Source organism: Ceratina calcarata, unplaced genomic scaffold (assembly GCF_001652005.2).
Source record: "Ceratina calcarata isolate Rehan_Ccalc_2016 unplaced genomic scaffold, ASM165200v1 scaffold46, whole genome shotgun sequence".
Classification (NCBI taxonomy): domain Eukaryota; kingdom Metazoa; phylum Arthropoda; class Insecta; order Hymenoptera; family Apidae; genus Ceratina; species Ceratina calcarata.
The window spans coordinates 442,699-462,415 of record NW_017170028.1 but is presented as its reverse complement, the minus strand read 5'-3'; the positions used below and the strand labels follow the sequence as shown (position 1 = coordinate 462,415).

At 43.1% G+C, this 19,717-nt stretch overlaps 1 long non-coding RNA gene across 2 annotated transcripts in view; it reads right to left on the bottom strand.

Annotated features, from left to right (window-relative positions):
- Positions 1-5,504: 5,504 nt before the first annotated feature.
- Positions 5,505-19,717, bottom strand: part of LOC108627335 (uncharacterized) — a 153,692-nt gene continuing 139,479 nt past the window's right edge. For both annotated transcript variants that reach the window (XR_001916717.2, XR_003389489.1), the window contains exons 4-5: positions 15,219-15,342; positions 5,505-6,027 (exon numbers count right to left, since the gene is read on the bottom strand). This is a non-coding gene — a long non-coding RNA (uncharacterized LOC108627335). The remainder of the gene's footprint in view (positions 6,028-15,218; positions 15,343-19,717) is intronic.

Below are 19,717 nucleotides of genomic sequence, written 5' to 3'. Positions count from 1 at the left end.
CGTCCCAGTTGGAATACTACAGGAAAAGGAAACGACGAAAGAAACGTGCACAATGTTCGGGTGCAGTATCGTATTTGTTATAACGATTGAACGTAATCGATTTAAATATTTTTCAATTACTTTTACGATGCATGTTTCGTTTTTCGTTAATAACTTAAATAGAAAATGCTAATTAATAACCAGTGGACTCGTTATAGTAGATTAGAACGTCATTCTTTCATGACCAACTTATAAGTGCATAATCATGCTAAAGGATTAATTTGTTAAGTAATCCATTGGGAGGGAATGCAATTGCGATAATTACGTTAGAACTTCGTCGACTTTGTTCAGCTTAGTCGAAACGGATCCATCGTTTGCCTTTTTTGATGAAGAAACGCGTTTCCTTCTTTAGCCAGAAAGAAACGATGAAAGCGGCTTCTTCCTTGTCAAACCACGTTTTTCATCTCGGTAAAAGCGAGCACGTTCGGGGCCACGGGATAAAAAGACATCGGGAATCCACGGGACGTAGTCGCTTTAATCCGGCGACGATTAGCATTCACAAAGGAAGCTTGCCCTTTGTTGCACCGAACAGTCACGACACCGGAATCGCAGGGTAACTGTTGAAGTTTTGCTAAAAAGCGAGATCGTAACTGGGTCACGAAGAAGACGTTGATTAAACGTGTATATGTAGGCGACGCATTGATAAAAGAAATTCATCGCACAGTATTCACGGTGCCAAGTACACATTCTCAATAATCACTTCTTTTACGATGCATGTCTGATTACACAAACTTTACACGGTTGAGAGGGTGCATTCTACACGGACTTCTTTCGTATCATAATTACTGCCATTTTATACTGATAATTACCACTTGAGTACGACATATCTGCGAGTGTTCCTTCGTGAGATCTTAAATGGAGGGAAAGGTGCAAAATAAAAGGAATCATCTTACGAGTGAAAATTTGTTTGATTCAATTGCATAATTCTAACTTTAGAGATGGACGCAGTGAAATGCAGGAAGGGTTGGGAAACGGAAACAGGGAATCTGGCAGGGGCTGTGCGAGTGAAGTACGTACCTCGTGGGCCGCCAGATGCATGTAAATCAGCATAAATTGTGGCAGGGTATTTCGTACTCAGCCCGCGTTGTCAGTGCGTTGCAGATTAGCCAACGTGTACGCAGTGCGCACGAACGAGCTGCGGCCCGCGATGCGCCTTGCGCTATTTACAAGAGGGAGAGGCTCGTTTGCTAACGTGCAATTCACTTTGTCCGACTACCTTTTTTTTTTTTTCAACAGAAAAGTGAGAAAACTTTTGCGAAAACGAAATTGTTGCTCACGAAAGGCACGTCGCCGGACAGAGACCCGATTCCTTCCTCTTTCCTAGTTATTTCTTTTTGTTGGAAAAAAGAATTTGCTTTGAGCCGCGGTTTGCATTTTACCGCGGACCGCAATGTAACGCTCGCGCGCGGACAGAATTTATTTAAATCCTGCGGATCCCGCGGAAACAAGATTTCCTACGGTATTGTTGCGTCACTGATTCCGCGGCCCGATAAGATTCGCGAATGTCTTTACAGTTCCGTACGCTTCAGAGAGGAATTTATTCGATTCTGGAGTTTATTTCAAATGAACAATCCCAGGCGTCGTTTAAGGTTACATATTCCTAATTTTTTTCGATTGTACCTTTGATGGTGCCTACAATTTCTGTACAACAAATTTTTCGCTAGCGTCAATAATTAATTAATAAATACAATTGTTTATTGCAAAAGCTTTTTCCTAGTGAAAAATGCTTCAAACGAAAGTCGTATCTCTAGTTCTTAGCGATTATCGACTGTGTTTTGAGCCCCATTGGGCCCCCCATTCGCTGTCCCAACGATTACACGGGCCACTCTCTAATAGTAGTATCTCCACGGTGGTAAAATGTAGATTTTTCGTATCCCAAGAATTTCCAACGAATTGAATTCCTGCCAGTAGAGCGCAATACAGCGCGAGAAACGTTGGGAAATATCTCTTCGGATGGTTTTGATATTTCATTCTCTGCCGAAGCCTCTGTTGAAATTTCGCGGTACTAGGAACGCGAAGCACGCCGTTTTTCGGGATCCGACGAAACAGTATTCTGACGAGCTTTAATTTCGCGTAACTCAAATCTAATTTTTACATGAAAATACGGTATGTGTAATCGACTCTAATTGTTTCGCCTGTTTGGTGAAATTCCAAACGTTATTTTCGTTATTTACCTGATGCGTAAGGCGGAAATGCATTAAACATCATTTACTCATGATATAAATGTTTCTCGTCGGTAAACATTTATAATCGAGGCAGGAATATTGTTATTTGCTCTCAATTAATGTGTATAATTAAAAACGCATCCCTTAATACAAACTAATGAAATGTTTGTCGTTCCGCATGCGCTCTCGTGAAAATTAAAAAGTCATAAAAAATCGTTTCGAATCAAGTTTTCGATGTTTCCTTGTAAATAGGGCGATCCGCAATGCTCGACGATAAATCCACCGCTTCGTCGGCTGTTTATCACTCCGGAGGTAGAAAAATATCTGAACGTCGATTACAGGACTTCGGTCGCGGCAAGATTCATTGAATTCGCGTGTGAGGTACACGCAAAGGAGATGAATTCGATGCAAAATTGCAGCTGCGAGAGGGGGCACCGATGGGAAATTTATGAGACACAACTCGATCCAGAAGCGGCCACATAACTCTAGACATCTGTCTCTGTTTCGGTATCTGCTTCTCTGTGATATTTGTATAAAAAGACAATTTGTTTATTTGTCGAGCCTCACAGCTGCTTAGCATTATTCTTCCGACGTCTGATTTCTTTTTAATTATAGGAAATGCGTTTTTCTAAGGTACATAAACTTTTGGGATTGACTGTATAGACAATACATTCTTAAATTAGAAAATCGAGTGAGCCTGAGCCGCTGTTGTTCTGTTTAATAAAATTATTTGTATAGATATACTTTAAATATTCGATGTATATCGGTTCGGTATTGTTTGCATTGTGCATACATAATCGTGGTAGGGGGAAAGGGATACGGTGAATACGTTCGCATAAAGCATGCATTAAAAGCCATCGTTCGAAGGTTAATTATTCACAGTATTTAGTTGCGCGAGGGCGATTTCGTCAACATAATGCGCAAAACCGTCATAAATATTCATGGCCTTGTTAATATTCATGAAACCCGGTACCGAACGGAACGAAGGGCGCTCCGATCGAAAAGAATTCCTTCCCGATAGCGCATACGACGAGGTCGCAAATACCGTCACGCTTCGATATTAACGTTTAGATGTTCGTGGATAAAATTGCTCAGAAACGAGTCATGTCAGTGTCTAAAACCATTAAGAACAAACGTAACTGTAACGTAACGTACAAAGCCGAGGTTTGTTCGTCGGAGCGTACGCCGTTAGACGAACTGACAACCGAGAGCGGGCTCGACGCGAGACGAGCACTAATTTCCATTAATCTTGACGAAGACAAGGGGAGATAATCGATAATATCGTCGGGATATCGACTTCCAATCTGGGGATCGTCGTGTGTGACCTCCGCCGTGTACTGTGACGGCAAGAACAAAGGTGCTTATAATTCATGCGGCGGCAACCTGTAGAGAATCAATCGCAACAGGACCTGAAATAGATTATGAACCATTCCGATGTATCGCCTGCTGTTTCTATCGCGATTGACGTCACGCGACGTCTCTTAATGCCTCGACGACGATGTTTCGCGGAAGCAATTTAAACTTCCCTGACGCACGGGTGGAATAAGGTTCGTAGCAGGTAAACGAAGAAACTGGAATAAATTTTTGAGCGACTCGTTGGAACGGAGAGAGGACGGCCTGGAATGATTTTAGCAAGATAATGATAAGTACGAAGATGGAGGATCCGAGTTGCGCGGCGACCGTCCATTAAAATTAAAGTGTCATTACGCGAACGCAACGGGCAACCCGTTTGAGAAACTCGAGGTGTTTTCGGCGTTGCACGATTTCAACGAGCAGAGAGTTAACGGGTACGGTATAATGGAGAGGGGAAAGTTTCGGAGCAGAGTGTGCTCACATTTTCGTCGGAAATCAGATTAGCTACTCGCTGAAAGAAATATGCTCGTCGTTGTCTGCGTTTGCTCGTACAAAACTTTTCTCTAATTATCTTTGGGACATTTCAATTATCACGGTTTTGTTCTGTTGTCCTGTCCAACTGCCGTTTCACCGAGTAACGAGCATTGATCAATATTGACATTGTCAATAATATCGATAACGAGCTAAATGTAAAACTAGTGTTCTGAAATCTCGGAAATATATATAAGACGTTGATTTCCCAGACTGACAAATGAACGTTTTCGTTACTAATGGACCGTTGCACAAGAGAATATGGATGGAAGCGAAACGGCGTTGCATATAAAAGCATCGATTCCCAATTTCCTTAGGTTAATTCATTTGAATTCGAACCTGTTTACGCTTAAATCGTTTGCAAGCCGTCACCGGGCTCGACGTTGACCCAGCTTGTTTCCTCTCGGTCGGATATTTCCGTCCTGAACGTTTTGAAATGTTAAATTTCGTCGAAACTGGGCCGAACCGTAGGGAAAACACTGTTACTGGAATGACAGTAATAGTAACGACGATAGCGACTACAGAAGTTCGTTCGTTCGTATGAAATAACCATCGTGGCAAAGCGGAGATACTCTCGACGCTGGGACACGGTGGTAAAAATATCTGGAGTATCGCGAACGGTTTTTAATCAAAGGTGTGCTCGATAGCGAGCAACGCTTTTCAATTAAACAGTAAATTGGTGCGAAGAGGTGCTGGTGATCGACGAATCGATCGCAGTGATCCACTTTCTTTGAAATCCCGATATCCGTAGCAGGTGTCCGAATTACCGTAATCGCGTAGCTACGCTCGACGCGTGGCTGCAAAATATCCGACAATTTATGTTTTAATGACGAATATGCAGTGTCACGGATTGCTGCGTCTTTTTATACCTTCTGCTCTTTTCATCTGTTTTTGTTTCCTCAATTTTGTTGACAATCCAGAGAGAAATTTGCGAGCCGGTACAACTGGGATTGAAAATTTTGTTTCTACACATACAATTGCACCCAGTGTCAATTATGCGACACAATGCCCTTTGTCTTCTTTTTGCCAAAATTAACGCTTGTTCAGGCATGCATAATAATGCAAATAGTTACCTGATAAATACTCCTTTGATATACTGATATTCATTAGATCGGTATTGTTCATTCCTTTCAACGTGTTTACTAACCTACATAATTATCCATTTAAACTCACTGGCATTACTTGCGTTAATTTCCAAAAATTTAGGGTACAATACACTTCGCTCTCGAGCACGTAACAATTTATCAATTACGTGCATTAAACAGTTACAAGAAAAAATAAATTATATCAATCTATAAATATGAGTATAATGCGATTTATTTAATATTTGTATTGGAATCATGAATTTGAATATTATCTAGCACGTTGATTTCTTTAGATTAATTGAATTTATTACGATTAAAAAAAATAATATTTATCATGATCATGGTATTTGTAATTAATAATTAATCGCGTTCGTTTAATAATCAATCATTATACGAGAATTGTTTTGCGAAAATGTTTAGACGCGTTCGTTGAAAATTATCGCGATCGTGACGAGGTTTCATAAGGGAGGAAGGAGTCGTAATAACTGTCGAAGTCGTCAAAAAGTTGGCCGGAATCGCGGTCATTGTTTCCAAATGGAAACGTCTCCGTCGCGTTGTCTGCTCGGCTACTGCGGCTAGATTGAAATTCCTTTCCGTTTCTGCGCGGCTCTTCTTCATTCGCTGATCCCGATTTCAGATTTCCTCTTTCGGCAACGATCGCGAGAAAGTTTTGATCGCCGTCACTGCTCGGACGAATTCTCCGACGTGTCGGAATTGATGATTGAATTCTGCGCCGGGGCCGCCAACGAATAGGAAGGAAGGTCCTCAAAGTTTGCCTAGATCTCACGGCATCATAAATCAGACACCTCGCATCGTTTCACCATTACTTTCGTAAATCTGTGATTTTTCTGCCCCTGAATTATACATACATTATATTCGTGAAACTGAAAGTTTTCGGCAGATACATTTTCATATAATCAATTATTCAGTTCGTGCAATTCGTTCATTATAATAGAATTTCATGAGAATAGAATATAATGAATTGCAATGAGGATAACAATAAATTCAACTGATTTTACTAGATAGTCGAGAGTTCACAACGCTTATTATATAATTAAGAATGAACCTGAATATTTTCCAACGAACAATGAAGTCATGTTTAACCGGCTTGAGTGTTTAAGTGGATTGCTAATCCTTCTCAGTTTGAATAAATAATTCCCAAATAATAGAATTTTGTAGTGGATAAAGAACAATGAAGATGATCGCGTGGTTCTCGCCCAAGAGTAATTAATTGTGGGTTTCAGGTAACCGACGGGATAAGCAGACCGTCCCTTGGACGTTCCCTAGAAAATTCTGGAGACGCGCCAAACGAAGGGGTCGTCAGGAGGGCGGAAAATCGTGTAGTTTTGCGGCATGCTCCGCACTGCTAATGGAAACCTTCCACCATCGTGGCGGGGAATTTTGCGAATTATTCAACGCTTTTTAATATTCCTGGATGTACCTTAATTTTAATAGAAAACATCGTCGACCGAAATATTCTGACCACGGTAAAACTGTTCCGTGCATCAAACCGACGTTTTCATTCGACGTTTGATCGCGTAAAAATTTGAGATCGGAAAATCCGGTGGGGATCTTCGCGTCGTCGAGTTTAACACGATTAACTAACCTTCATATCGGAATAAAAGCTTAATAGCGCCTCTAATGCGCTTGTCGCTGGATTCCTGATAAGGAAAACGCTCGAGTTTCGCAGGAAACACTTTCTCGAAACCGAGTTCCGGGAGATCCCGGCACGACCCGAAATTCCGGGCCATCTTGAAATTGCTAGACCTCCGCCGAGCTGAGGAGGGTCTTGGAATTTTAGTTCTAACATTCACCGAGGGCAGAGTCAAAGAAAGTATCTGTTTACGAAACTCTGATTAAAAGGAGCGTCGTTGTGTACGGATGACGTTCTCCGGTTTGATGAGTTAATTAAAAAAATTGACTTTAATCGAGTTGGAGCTCTCATTACTTTTATCCCTCGTTTTACTCAATTTCCGGCTCGTTTCAGCGAGTAATTGAGATCGCAGCCAGCGCAGCTACTTCTCGTAAACTTTCTTTCACTCGTTCGTCGATTTATTAATTGAATCGCGTTAGCACCTCATTCAGTGTCCGGACAAAGTACAAACATCGTTCCTCTGTCGAGGAAGTCGTAGCAACAGGTTCTCAACGGGTGAAGAACAAATATTGCGATGGAAATCGTGTCAAAGTATGAAAAAGAAGGATTAGGGAGGAGAACTGATAAAAACTAAGTAAAAAGTGGATAATTTCGAAAGAACAATTTGGTTGCGCTTGAATACGACTGCGCTTAACCCAAGATGGAAAGAGTCGTGGAAAACTTTCCACCTTCCGCGTTTAAAGCGATTCAAAGCCTTATCGCCGGGGCGAGCGGCGGTGGATCTCGAGTTCGGAAGCGTATTCTAGAGTAAAAACCGTAGTCTGTGAGACTACTGCCCCCCCGTCTGTAGGATGGAGGGAGACAGAGAGTTTTGTTTCGTAGAACAGAACGCGAGAGCGTTTAATGGAAGTTCCGGATACGATCCATTACAGATATTCAACAAGCTCGAGCTGAGAAGAAGAAGAAGAGAAACGGAAGAAGAAGGCCGAAACTGGGTCACAATCGTGAGCAAAGGGAACGAGATAAATCTCGAGACGCCGTTAAGGTGCGTTTAAACGGACAAGAATACATGCAAGACAGTCATCGAATAAATTCTATTTGAATCCTTTTTTTTTTGTAAAAACATCCTTGCACTGGACATAAAACGCGAATGTATGAAGTGATTCGAACGTGAACGCAATGAATGTGATAAATTCCATGGTAGGAATAGTTTTATAACTGGCAAAAGAAAATACTGAATCGAAATGCACCTTCAGTCGTTCCTCGAAGGAATCGATGATCTCTCTAGAGTGGTCGCACGGGAGAACGTCGAACGGAGACGGGGGAAAGAATCGCGGGACGCGAGCGCGAAGCGAAACTTGGCGAAGCTTTAAAAAAGTTGCGCCGTTCTGGTTCCCCGGAGAAATTTTCGGGCGGTCGTATCTTATCCGCGAGAATTTTCCTTCGCGAGAAGAAGCAGAGCTCGGTAAACAGATAAATCAGTGACACGGTAGCGGAGGGGCGCGGCGCCTCGCGCTGATTTCGCAGTTTCCGTCTTGCGCGTCAGGACTTCCGTCGCGGACCGTCCGATGAACGTCAAAACGCGAACGATGTTTCTTCGAGCAGAATAATTAATTTTAGCGATCGTCGAGAAGAGTCGTCGGACACGGTCGGGTCAGAGGATGCGGGAAAAAGTTCCCAGGAAAAGGACGTGATGCAAAACTGGCGAGTACGAATCCGGTTGGTAGAAAGGTGTAAAAGAGATCAAAAGCGAGATTAAAAAGTTTGAAATGCGCCGGATACGTGAAGAGACACGCGCTGTGCGATCGTACTGACTTTCTAGCAGTTTGTCACGACTCGCGAACATGTTCGTGATCAGCCTTAGGACGTATACTCATGATTAAAAGTAAATTGTAATTAGGAACGCAAATGAAAGCATTTCAGCGCAGTCCATTTTCATCTTTGCGTCCTCGAGCCATGTACATAAAAGGGATGATTAAAGTCCCAGCAATTAAAAAGGACAAACGCGGAATCATGAGCATGAGAATTGAAGCGAACTGAACGTACCGACGTAAATTCACGTGAGCGATCAAAATGTAAGCTTTGTCGGATGTTTCGAAACAGTGACGACGAAACGAAAAAGAGGTTAATATGTATAAACGAAATCGCTGCGAACGGTAACAGGATTTGAGATCGTTGCGGTTACCAGCAGGCAGTGGAACGCTGGTTTGCCGTTTCGTACGCCTTTACTACTAGCATCTGTCCGGCGTCGACCGTTACTACTACGAGCGTTCCCTTTATTACCGCGCGAGAGAGAGAAGGTAGAAGGAAACCGGGAAAGAAGTAAAAGGACACACGCTTGTCCTGGATAATCCTGCGAATTTATTCGACCGCTACTTCTTCGCTAAGCCATGGGGGAGGAAAAGAAGAAGAAGAAGAAGAAGAAGAAGAGGAAGAAGGAAGAGCAAACGGGACGAGGCCGGGAAGGCAGTCTTAAAGAGAGATCGCACAGTGGACTCGGGGGAGTCACATTTTTGCCACTTTACACGCGCGGCCATCCGACATCGGACCATCCTCCTGAGTATAGGTAGACCACGTGTGGAATCGGTTTTCAGTTTCGCGGGAGCCGGCTCGTATTTTACCCGTCGCTTTACAACCGCGCCCGGAAATAGGACGTAAAACGAAACCATAGGACGGACATTAAGGAGACGCGTTATTTTCTGGAAGAAACCTGGACATTCGAGTCAAAAAGAACGCGGATAAGTTACGACGAAATCAGGTTCGAAATGTGTTTGCAAATCCGACAAAGATTCGGTACCAAAAACCAAGTTCCGATTCACTAGATTGATTTTCTATTAAAACTGAGGACCGACGCAAATAATATAGTTTACGATTTTTCAATAATTCACGAGGGATTTTGGTATCGCTCGATAAATCGATTTTATTCCATAGTATTGTGGTTAGGTCACCGGGCGATCAATCACGTCCGACGGAAGAACTTTTTTGCTTTTTCACGGAACGAAAGTTATCTCCGATAAGGAAAGGAATCCATTGGCTGGATGTGGGTCAGTGGAACGTCCCGATGAAGTTCGGTCTGGAAACGTGCGGAATCCGGCTAGCGGGTTCGACCCGGGAGTATTTTTATAGCAGTAGTCCGTGAGGCTTCTCGAAATCCTGGCACGAAGCCAGTGCCGGGAATAAAATCGTGGTCGGCTAATCGGGGAAAAAATTTCCTTCGAGGAGAGAGGAAACATTTTTCCTACACCCCACGGGGCCGGTCTAATAAATTTTCCAACGCCCACACACGGCCTCTCAATTAATTGCAACGGTCCCGTTTCATCGCTGTGTACAGCACGAGATTCTCGTTCGCTTAATTAAGTGAAACGATTATTCTTTTTTTCCCCGCGATTTGAGAGAGGAAATATTATAGACGAACGATTGGAATTTTGAATCAAATGTTGGCTCGCCTGAAATTGCTCGTTTTTATTCATCGCAGTTTTCTCCGCGCGACTCGTTTTTCATCATGGCTTGATTTACGCAGGAACGAATCCGTAATTTTGCTTCGGTGCAAGTTTTATGAACCTTGCCGCAAGGTTGCCACCGTAAACACGCCATTCATGTTTTATCCCGTACGCTTCTTGGATACATTTCCGTTATTATTGCCATAAAAATCTTATCGTCAGATTAAAGAATATAAAGGAAAGCAGTTATGAAGCTCGCTCGAATGCAGATCGGAATATCTTACTCTTCGTGAAACATAATTTGTGCAAATGTTTAACAAAAATTTGTCCATGAACTCAAGAGCACACCTGTGGATTTTAGGATGTCGTTACGACACATGAACAAAAATGTTCGCTTCCAACGTATAGAAATGTGTTCGCGAGGAGAAAAAGTAAAACCCGCCCGACCTTTGTCTTTTCGTGGAAATTCGCGGCGAAATGCGCGTGCCATTGTTTCCGACGCGACGAATATTCCCGGGTTCCCATTGTCTGCCTTCCAGACGAAGCCGATGGATTCGCCGATATAAACTCGAAAAGAGCAATTCCTCGGGAGCACGTCGAATGCGTCGTTCCCCCTCCCGCTCTCTTATACGAAAGTTCTGTAAAAAGATTCTCCCTTGCACTTTTCTTTTGGCGACGGCGCGACGTACTTGTCCCCGTTCGACGTCTTGATGAACGATTCTCTCATAGAAACTCGACGTTATTATTACTGTTTAAACTTCAAGTTTTACGTCCTACGCGTTAAAAATATTTTTTAAAAGCATTGATAGAGACCATTAACGGGACTCGCGACAGTCAAGTTGGCGATTGAAAATCAATGCGAGCGCGTGCGTTGGATAAAAATCTCTTCGACAGATTGTGCACGAAGGTTTCATAAAATACGATTTTTACACGAGACGACGAGAGCCGGGACACCATTTTTTATTTCCAGGGAACATTCATTTCCTGTACTCATCGATGCATTTATACGTTTCCCACGTTTCTATGAAGAGCAAACTAGTGTTTACATAAATCATCTTTTTTCTCTTACTCAGTTCAGATATAATTCTTCTCGTTTTATGAAAGAGTACGATAACTATAAAGACGGGCGGCCGTTCCTTTAACGAGCTCAAAACATAACTTATTCATAGATAGATTCGTTTATTTTTGTGGATTTAATGAATATAGCTATTTGAATCAGAGCGCAGCTTTGATACTTAGGGTCTTTTAAATATTTTCTCGTGAAAACGGCAGCCATGCGCGCGGCAAGAATTAGCTTACATTTTTTATCCATTTCCGTGCGCAGAAAAAGTCAATTTTCTTTCGTACACCTCACGGGCTAATACATTATTCATATCTCCAGTCTATCTTTTAGCTTTCGGCGACGCGAGTTATATAGGAGAACCTTGATCCACCTTTTCTATGAATACCAAAAAATGTAAAAAGGGAAACAAGATCGAAACCGGACGAAGAGAGCGGGGCAGATAGGAGAAACGGACCGCGACGATAAATTTGAAATTCGTTTGGTCGCGGCGTGGCAGTGGCGTGGTCGCAGCGGCAGTACCGGTGGTTCGCGGGTTTCGATTCGGAGCCAATTACCAATTTCCCGCGCGATTTATGGACCAGACGAAAAACACGGACGTTCTTCTATAATCGAAGGCAACAGAACGTCTCTGTCTGGATTTTCGTTTTTTCTCTCTCCCGCCCGCAGAGATTGCAATCCCACCTCGTAACCGGTCGGGAAATGGATTTATGATACGATCCTGTAACGAATCTCTGCCCAGGCGAAATTACGAGATGCAACGAAATATAATGCACGGGCCATGCCAAGTTCCTGGCTAATGATAATCGAGTATCGACGCTTCGGTTTCTCTTCGCTAGGATGCGATCTAACGGAATTAAATGGAAAGGAATGGAACGGTATCCCCGATCATCACGCAATTGTATGAAAATTCAATGGGGAGAACGCGACTGAGATCGCGGAATTAAATTATCAGTCAGCGCTGGTCTGATATAATGCGTGTTTAATTCTGATGCAAAATTCTCCAACGAAACGAGAGAGGCCGTCGCCGAACCAGAAACGGAAGGGTGAGGCTTCATTTTATGCGTTCGATTGAAAATTATGTTAACAAGCACGTTTTTGCTATTTGCCTCTCGCTGTTCCGACAATTCGACCGGCCAGTTTCATTGTATGAAGTTCAACCGTGAAAAGATTAATTCACAAGTGATCCGCATAATTTCTGTAAACGCGACGAGTTTATTTAAAGATGAACTGCGACTGCGAGTTACGCAGTTTCAACTTCCCAATTGTTTTTCCATTTGCATATTTACTTAAAAGTTAAACAGATAATTTTTTAAACTAAAGAGTATTATCAAAATGGTATGCTTTCTTTTTTAACTAATTTAAAATTAATATACTCAAGAAAATGATACAACGATTTGAACATTTTGAAGCTGAGATAAACGTAGGGAGCCGGGGAGCGGGTCGATCGTAGACTTAATTCACGGAGTTTATTTAAAGATGAACTGCGACTGCGAGTTACGCAGTTTCAATTTCCCAATTGTTTTTCCATTTGCATATTTACTTAAAAGTTAAACAGATAATTTTTTAAACTAAAGAGTATTATCAAAATGGTATGCTTTCTTTTTTAACTAATTTAAAATTAATATACTGAAGAAAATGATACAACGATTTGAACATTTTGAAGCTGAGATAAACGTAGGGAGCCGGGGAGCGGGTCGATCGTAGACTTAATTCACGGATGAGGCTTTCGTTTTTCTGCGCAGTTGCAACCGTCCAGCGCGGCGTTCCCATCTATCGCGGCTCGTTATTAAGTAATATCGGGAGATTTCGTCTGCCGGTTCGATGCGCCGATAAAATTTTCATTTCGCGGTTCGCTGGCGACGTCGGCGAGTAGAAGGGAGGGAGGGAGCTGTGGGTGAAATGTCGGATGCCTTGCAGCTTAGATAGGGAGGCAGCCACCTGCCCCCGGAACTGGCCAACTTTCTGTGTCACTGAACCTCCTCTGTCGAGCCGGCGAACGTGAATGTGTCCCGCTTTTACCCGTGAATGCGCCAATTAATTGGCAGATCCTCCGAATCCCATGTCGTCGCGCAACGTCTCAAAGGCGAAAAAGTCGGCCTCTTCCTTTGAACGTGCAAGGCGGAAATAGATAACGAATGAATAAACCATCGGGTAAAACGAAATTGTGTGAGAATAGGAAGGTCGTATCCAAATGAATCTGTTTCGAATTACGAGTTTGTTCAATTAACGGAGGGAGCGGTTCTCCGAAATAATTCGGTTTCCAATTTTGTTAATTACATTCGGCAAATGCTTGGTTGTTCATAGACTAATGAGAAAATTATAAAACGGTGATTGCAATTTGTGCGCGTCAGTCGCCGAGCTACGAGGTCTGACCAAGAACTGATCTATACTACTAGCTGCTCGTACGCGTTCTGGCTGTTTCTGATAGACTTGCATAACTGTTTATTCCAGTTATTTTATTTCCAATATATTGCACATAGAAATTAGAGATGCCGCTTTTATGCTGTCTCATTTAAAATTAATTAACAAGTATCGAACTTTCAAATCAAAGTTAGAGCATCATTAATTTCTCAAGCGAAAACGATCCATCTCCAAGTGCATTATCATTAAGTGCCAGCGACGATTAAATGATCCTCTTCCCCGAAAGGAAGAGGATAAAATCGACGCGCCCATTCGCATGAACGTCGAGAGAGTGGGCGGCGCAATTCCTTATCAATCGAATTTGCTTGGGGGAAAAACGAAACCAGGGACCGGCGGGATTTGGAACGGGCCGTGGCTTAACGTGAAACTTATCCGCAGGGGTCGGGAGGGTGGCTGAAAGCTTTCGGGAAGCTCTCGACGCGCTCGAAGCGGTGCGAAAACGCGGAAAGTTGCCCGGCCGCCTAGCCTACGCGATCGCGAGATTCTCGGCTCGAACTTTCCCTTGTGGCCTCATTTTGGCGCAACCATCGTAATAGGCTTTCGTCATCGACCTCGTATCTCGACGCCAATCTCCGTTCCAACGATTTTTCATCACAACAGAGGTTCGAACCAATTTTCCCCCGAACTGAAGATTTACGAATGCTCATTACATGTTTTATAAAGCAGATCTTATTGTCAGACTAGTTTCAACTTAAATTGAGAATATCTAATTGCAATTCTCTTCAAATCTCATTTATTCTAATCATTATTGATGAGGACAATAATATTCATGCTACATGTCGTTAATTATTTCATATTGCTATACAAGGCAGGGAGTATCCACCACGGAAATGGTCTACCATGTTTAACCTTATTACAGACGAGGGCAATAAAAACAAGTGATTCTATTAGTACTCAAGTGGAATGTTAGTAGAAGTCAGTATGGGCGACGAACAGTTGACCAAACAAGATCGTTGCCAGTGACACAAGTCTTATGGTAATTTTATGCAAAATCAATGCGGCTACATAGTCGCCAGTCTACCCGTATAGATGTTCGTGTATGTATACGCCCGGCGCGCGAATCAAATATTCGGAAAGGTTCGCAGTGCGTTGTTCTCCCGGAAAATACTGCGGTCGGTTGAAAAATATTCTAGTTGTTTTCGTTTCGCGGTACAGAACCGACCACTGTGCACAGAGATACGCTTTCACGGAAAAATCTGTTTTCTAAACCGTTCGCGGTCGGATCACGCATTTTCGCACCGATTCCATTCGAGTTTTTAATAATCTCGCACCTCGGATATCGATCTTATATCCCTCCTGTTTTCATTGTCAACCGTCTAAGAGCGAACGCATGAACGCAGAACGCTGACTGAAACTGCTTTTCAATTTTGTGCACACTGTTAAAAAATTTGGTATACAACCGGTGAGCACGTTTGTACATTTTTATCAAAGTCCGCGGAAGTTAAAGCCACAGGAAGTGCAGTATTAAATGAAGCTCCAGTTTGAGTTTCGAGTTAGATTAAAAGTTTAGGATAAACTTAAACATACCTTAAATCGAAGTTACTTTCACCCGACGCCGGATAAGATTCTTCTTCTTCTTCTTCTTCTTCTTTTCTCTCTCCAGTATGCCTCCTGACGAGTAAAGTTCTCAGCCGCTTTTAACGCCACTCACCTACAAGGAGAGGTTGCTATTAAAAAAGACAGCTCCGAAATATTTTATACGACGCGGCTTATCGGGCAAAGTTCTTAGTTCCGTTTGTAAGAAACGGAGCGCGTTACGAGGAAACAAAATCGAGCAGTAGTGTCGGGCAATCACAGACCATTTAAGCCTGGGAAGCTCCAATTGCGATTTCCTCGGATCGGTGATTTAATTGCGTTCGGTGTTTTGAACCGGACGGACAGTTCGCACGCGGCTGGTCGATACCGGGGCCCACGCGTGGCCGGTTTAGTGGAAGCCTAATAACCCAATTAAAAGGAGATCGACCTGGGAAACTCGAGGAGGTCCGCGAGAGATCGTTCATGCTCATGATAACCGTTAACCTAGTTCCTTCCGACGCTAAACTCACGGCTAGTCCGATCTAATTAAATTAAAATGTTCTGTCTAACAATTCAACGCTTTCCAAAGTATCGTGAAATATTTTAGGTGTAGTACTTCGTTTGAAAACAATTAGCGTGTTACCGAATAATAACGAAGTTATCGAATAATTTGTAAATGATGACCGAGAAAAACAAGTCGAACAATTTTATAAATCTTACTCCACTGTAATTATCATTTTTTCTAAAAGTCCATTGCTTCAAATATTGGACACAGCTGATTATTACACGTCTTAAACTTTTGGCAGAGATTTTACGACTCATACAACCTTAAATACAGTGACTTATAATAAATTATATTATAAGTAGGATTTGAATAAAATAGGGCAATAATTCTACAAAACGTGGTTTCGATATTTTGTACGACGTAGTACAACGTTTGAGTGAGTTCCATCTTGCGAGAGGAAATCACGGGAAAGCGCAAACGACGCGACACGACTGTAGGTCGACGAAATAAAATTATTTTCGATCGGATATCGACGCCGTTAGCTCGTCGTCGCCGTCGTCGTCACCGGCGCGTATTAAATTACGAGCACGAGTAAATACTAGTTCCCTGGCATTTTTCGACTATTCCCGACAATACCAATACGGTCGCTCTTCCAGCGGAGCAAAGCGTACGATAGCGGTGATAGTTTTTCATGGAAAAAAAATCAAGGAACGCGTGGTCGCGTGACCCTTCGTCGTTTTGTTCCTTTTGTTTCTCGTGTCCTGGTCGTGTCAGCCTTCCAGTTCCCAGCCCGCGTTCTCGTCGAACGCTGGGAAATGTTCGAAAACGGAAATAGTCGCGCGAGTAGGACGGGAAGTCGGAGGCGAAAACATTTCACGGACCGTTCACGGTCGACCAATTACGCCGCGGAAACTGCCATCCATTAAAGTCCCTTCATACTGTCCGTATTAGTTTCCTCGTTTTTCCCCGCTGCTCTTTTTTCTCCGCTACCCCTTTCGAACTGCTCGCGTTGTTTCTAGCTCGGCTATCGTTTCACCCGATCGAACGGATTAATTGCGAACTGATAGTTCCTGAACGATGTAGCGGAAAACGTGTACGCGCGCACGTAACTAGCCCCGCAACAGCGTGCTGCCCTAAAATATTGAAGCCAGCTGCGGTTACGACGTCAAATTGCTTTGTTCTGAATTCTCTTCCTAGCGCGATCGTCCATAAGCGGTTTTAGGATTTCCGCTAACTGTATGAAATTGTACAGAGAAGAGAAAGAATTCGATACTTCGTTGCGGAATTCCTCTGTTTCGGAATTTCCAAAAAATAGATCGTCGTTGACCGCGATTGAGAATGCGAGGTTTTAAAATCGATTCGAGGGTGATTAACAACTGGGTGGGAGCAAAAGAACAACGGAAACGCAGGGGCCGCGCGCGCGGTCGGATTCAATTGAAAGTGTTCGAAACAGGTCGATTTTCGAGTGAACCGCTCGAGGTTCGAGTGGAAACTCGATCTGCCAGTCTGAAAAGGATCAACGAATGTGTCGGGGTAAAAGGTCCAACGCAATTACGCTATCTCCAGAGATTGGAACGGGTTCAAACGTCACAGCCAAAATGTCTTGCGTTATTCCCAGTTTCAAAAAATTACTCCTCGTTACATTGATTAAAATTTCTGTTCGTCAATTACGATATTCTAAAATTCTTTCTTCACGCGAGCAGTGAAATTGAACAAACCGACGATCTTCCATTAATCCAATGGGATTTTCAATTGAAAACGAGAAGGAACGCCAATTCAGGAATTCGCTGATCTATATAAGAGTATCCAGTCTGTTTTGAAAAAACGAGGAAATAAAAAATGACCAGGAGAACGAGAAGTTGGAATCGCAATGCGGCGGAGGGAAAATTCGCGCGGTTTCCCGGCTGCGGTTGTCATCGGTCGTCGGTTTCGAGAACCTCTCGATTCGAGTGGAAAACCCAATGGACGGAGCGGCGCACATCGGCAAATGAACGAGATCCGGCGAAATGGCGTCGCGACTTTTTGCGCCGACCGTTCGTCTCGTTTCGTTTCGACGCGGCGACCATTCCGCATTAATTATTCCACCGCGGTTCATTGTGTCGGGATTGAAGGTTCCCAGCCGTCGCGAGAACCAAAATGCGAATCACGTCGTGCTGACTCGTCCAAGTCATTTTCAATGGCATAATGAAGTTCTTTCTGTTTACACAGACAAACGTGTCAGAATGTACTGTAAATCTAATTTTCTGCTCGGCGCGTTAATCAAAGGAGAGCCAGTCCATTTTACGATGCTCCTTCGCCACCGATCGTTTGCAGTAGCGATCCCACGGATTTTATATTACATTCGTCAGAGCGAATACCTCCTGTAACGTGACCGGCAGCGTGTAAACAATTTACGACAGTAAGAGGTTTACGAAGCGGTATTACGGTCGGTGCGCGAAACCACGCTTTACAACAGTAAAACTCGATCCGATTTCTGTATTCACGACTGGAACCAGGATGTAACCATTTCGAAGGGAGCTTGCGGTATGTTCCATTGTTATTTGCGTTATTCGATCGAGCGCCAATCATTTCGAACAACACTGAGATATTTAATTTCAAATAAATATTATTAACGATATTGACTACAGAATAATAGTTAGATAGATTCGATAATTAAATTTCATATGGAAAATCAGAACGCATTTCTGTAATTGCACCAGAAGAGGCAATTTTAATTAAATATACGCTCCATCCCTCGGAAATATTCCCGATTTTCTGTCTATTTTTAACAGTAATTAGCAGTTTTCATGCGCAATCAATTTTTTATAAATCCATATAGGAGTATGTAACTTCAATTACAATATTGTTCGCAATACGTATTTTACGTTCGTATTTTAAATCCGCAGTCTACCACTCAGGCTCTGTTTCATAAAAAAATTTGTCGACCGAAGCGAAATCCCGATTGGATTAAACCAGGAGGTCAGAGCACTTAACCGAATTTGGAAATAATAAAATAATCGTCCTCCCTTCGATGCAAATTCCGACTAACTAAGCTAAATAATTTGAAACTTCGGAATGCCTTTTGTTGCTCGAATTTCATGAGTTCCACGGCGGTATTTCGATTCGGGCGCAGGTGCGCTCTAATGTAAATTCCGTCCGCATACGGAAAGACGGCTAGGGCTAAGCGGGCGTGCGAACATAATTCGCGAACCAGCAAAGCAAGAAGGTTCATACGCGACCGCCATCCACGCGGATGGGACTGCGCCGCCGTTTATTTAAGCGGAGTTTAAGCGGCTGCTCGGCCTGCACCTGCTCGTAATTGTCCTGATATTCGGCCCTACTGGACCTCTTCTCGCCTCCCACCTCCATCTGTGGCTTATTTATTAATTGACCCCTAAACTCCGAAGTGCATCCGGCTCGCTCGGTTTTTGGCCGTCGCCTCGTGTGCTCATCGATGCGCGAACACAACGCCGCCGACACTTCGGGTAAGAAGCTGAATGGGGTGATAATGAGCGTGATAAAAGGGAGTACCCTCACCCGGAGCAGTTCGATCCGCTGATTTCGTCCCATTGCACTATTTTAACGGCGTTTCACGCTTGTTTAGTCGGTTTTTTTAGCGATTGTTAGCATTGAGGTGCTCGTACTTTTACATCAAGTAGATAAACATTTCCAATTCAATTTTTATAAGAATCCTTCCAGTATTGTTGTCTTCGAATAATAAAAAAGAATGATGATCTGATATTTTTAAACAAACTTTATCGAGATTCTCTTTTCGAAGGTTGTTCATCAATTCCTGCCCCGCGTGCACGCAATTTGGTAAACGACGCAGGCAAACACGAAATTCCATTCCATTTAAACTCTCGCCAGAAATTCAACGTCCGATCCACGTGTGTGCCAATAGCGAAATTTCCCGTGGAGCCTCGCGACACGAGTAAACAGCCCCATAGCCGTCCACCAGCTTTCCACCTTTTAGGGATTGGTTTACTTCCTAAGCAAATTTCCCCAGATCCGACTCGAGTTGGATATC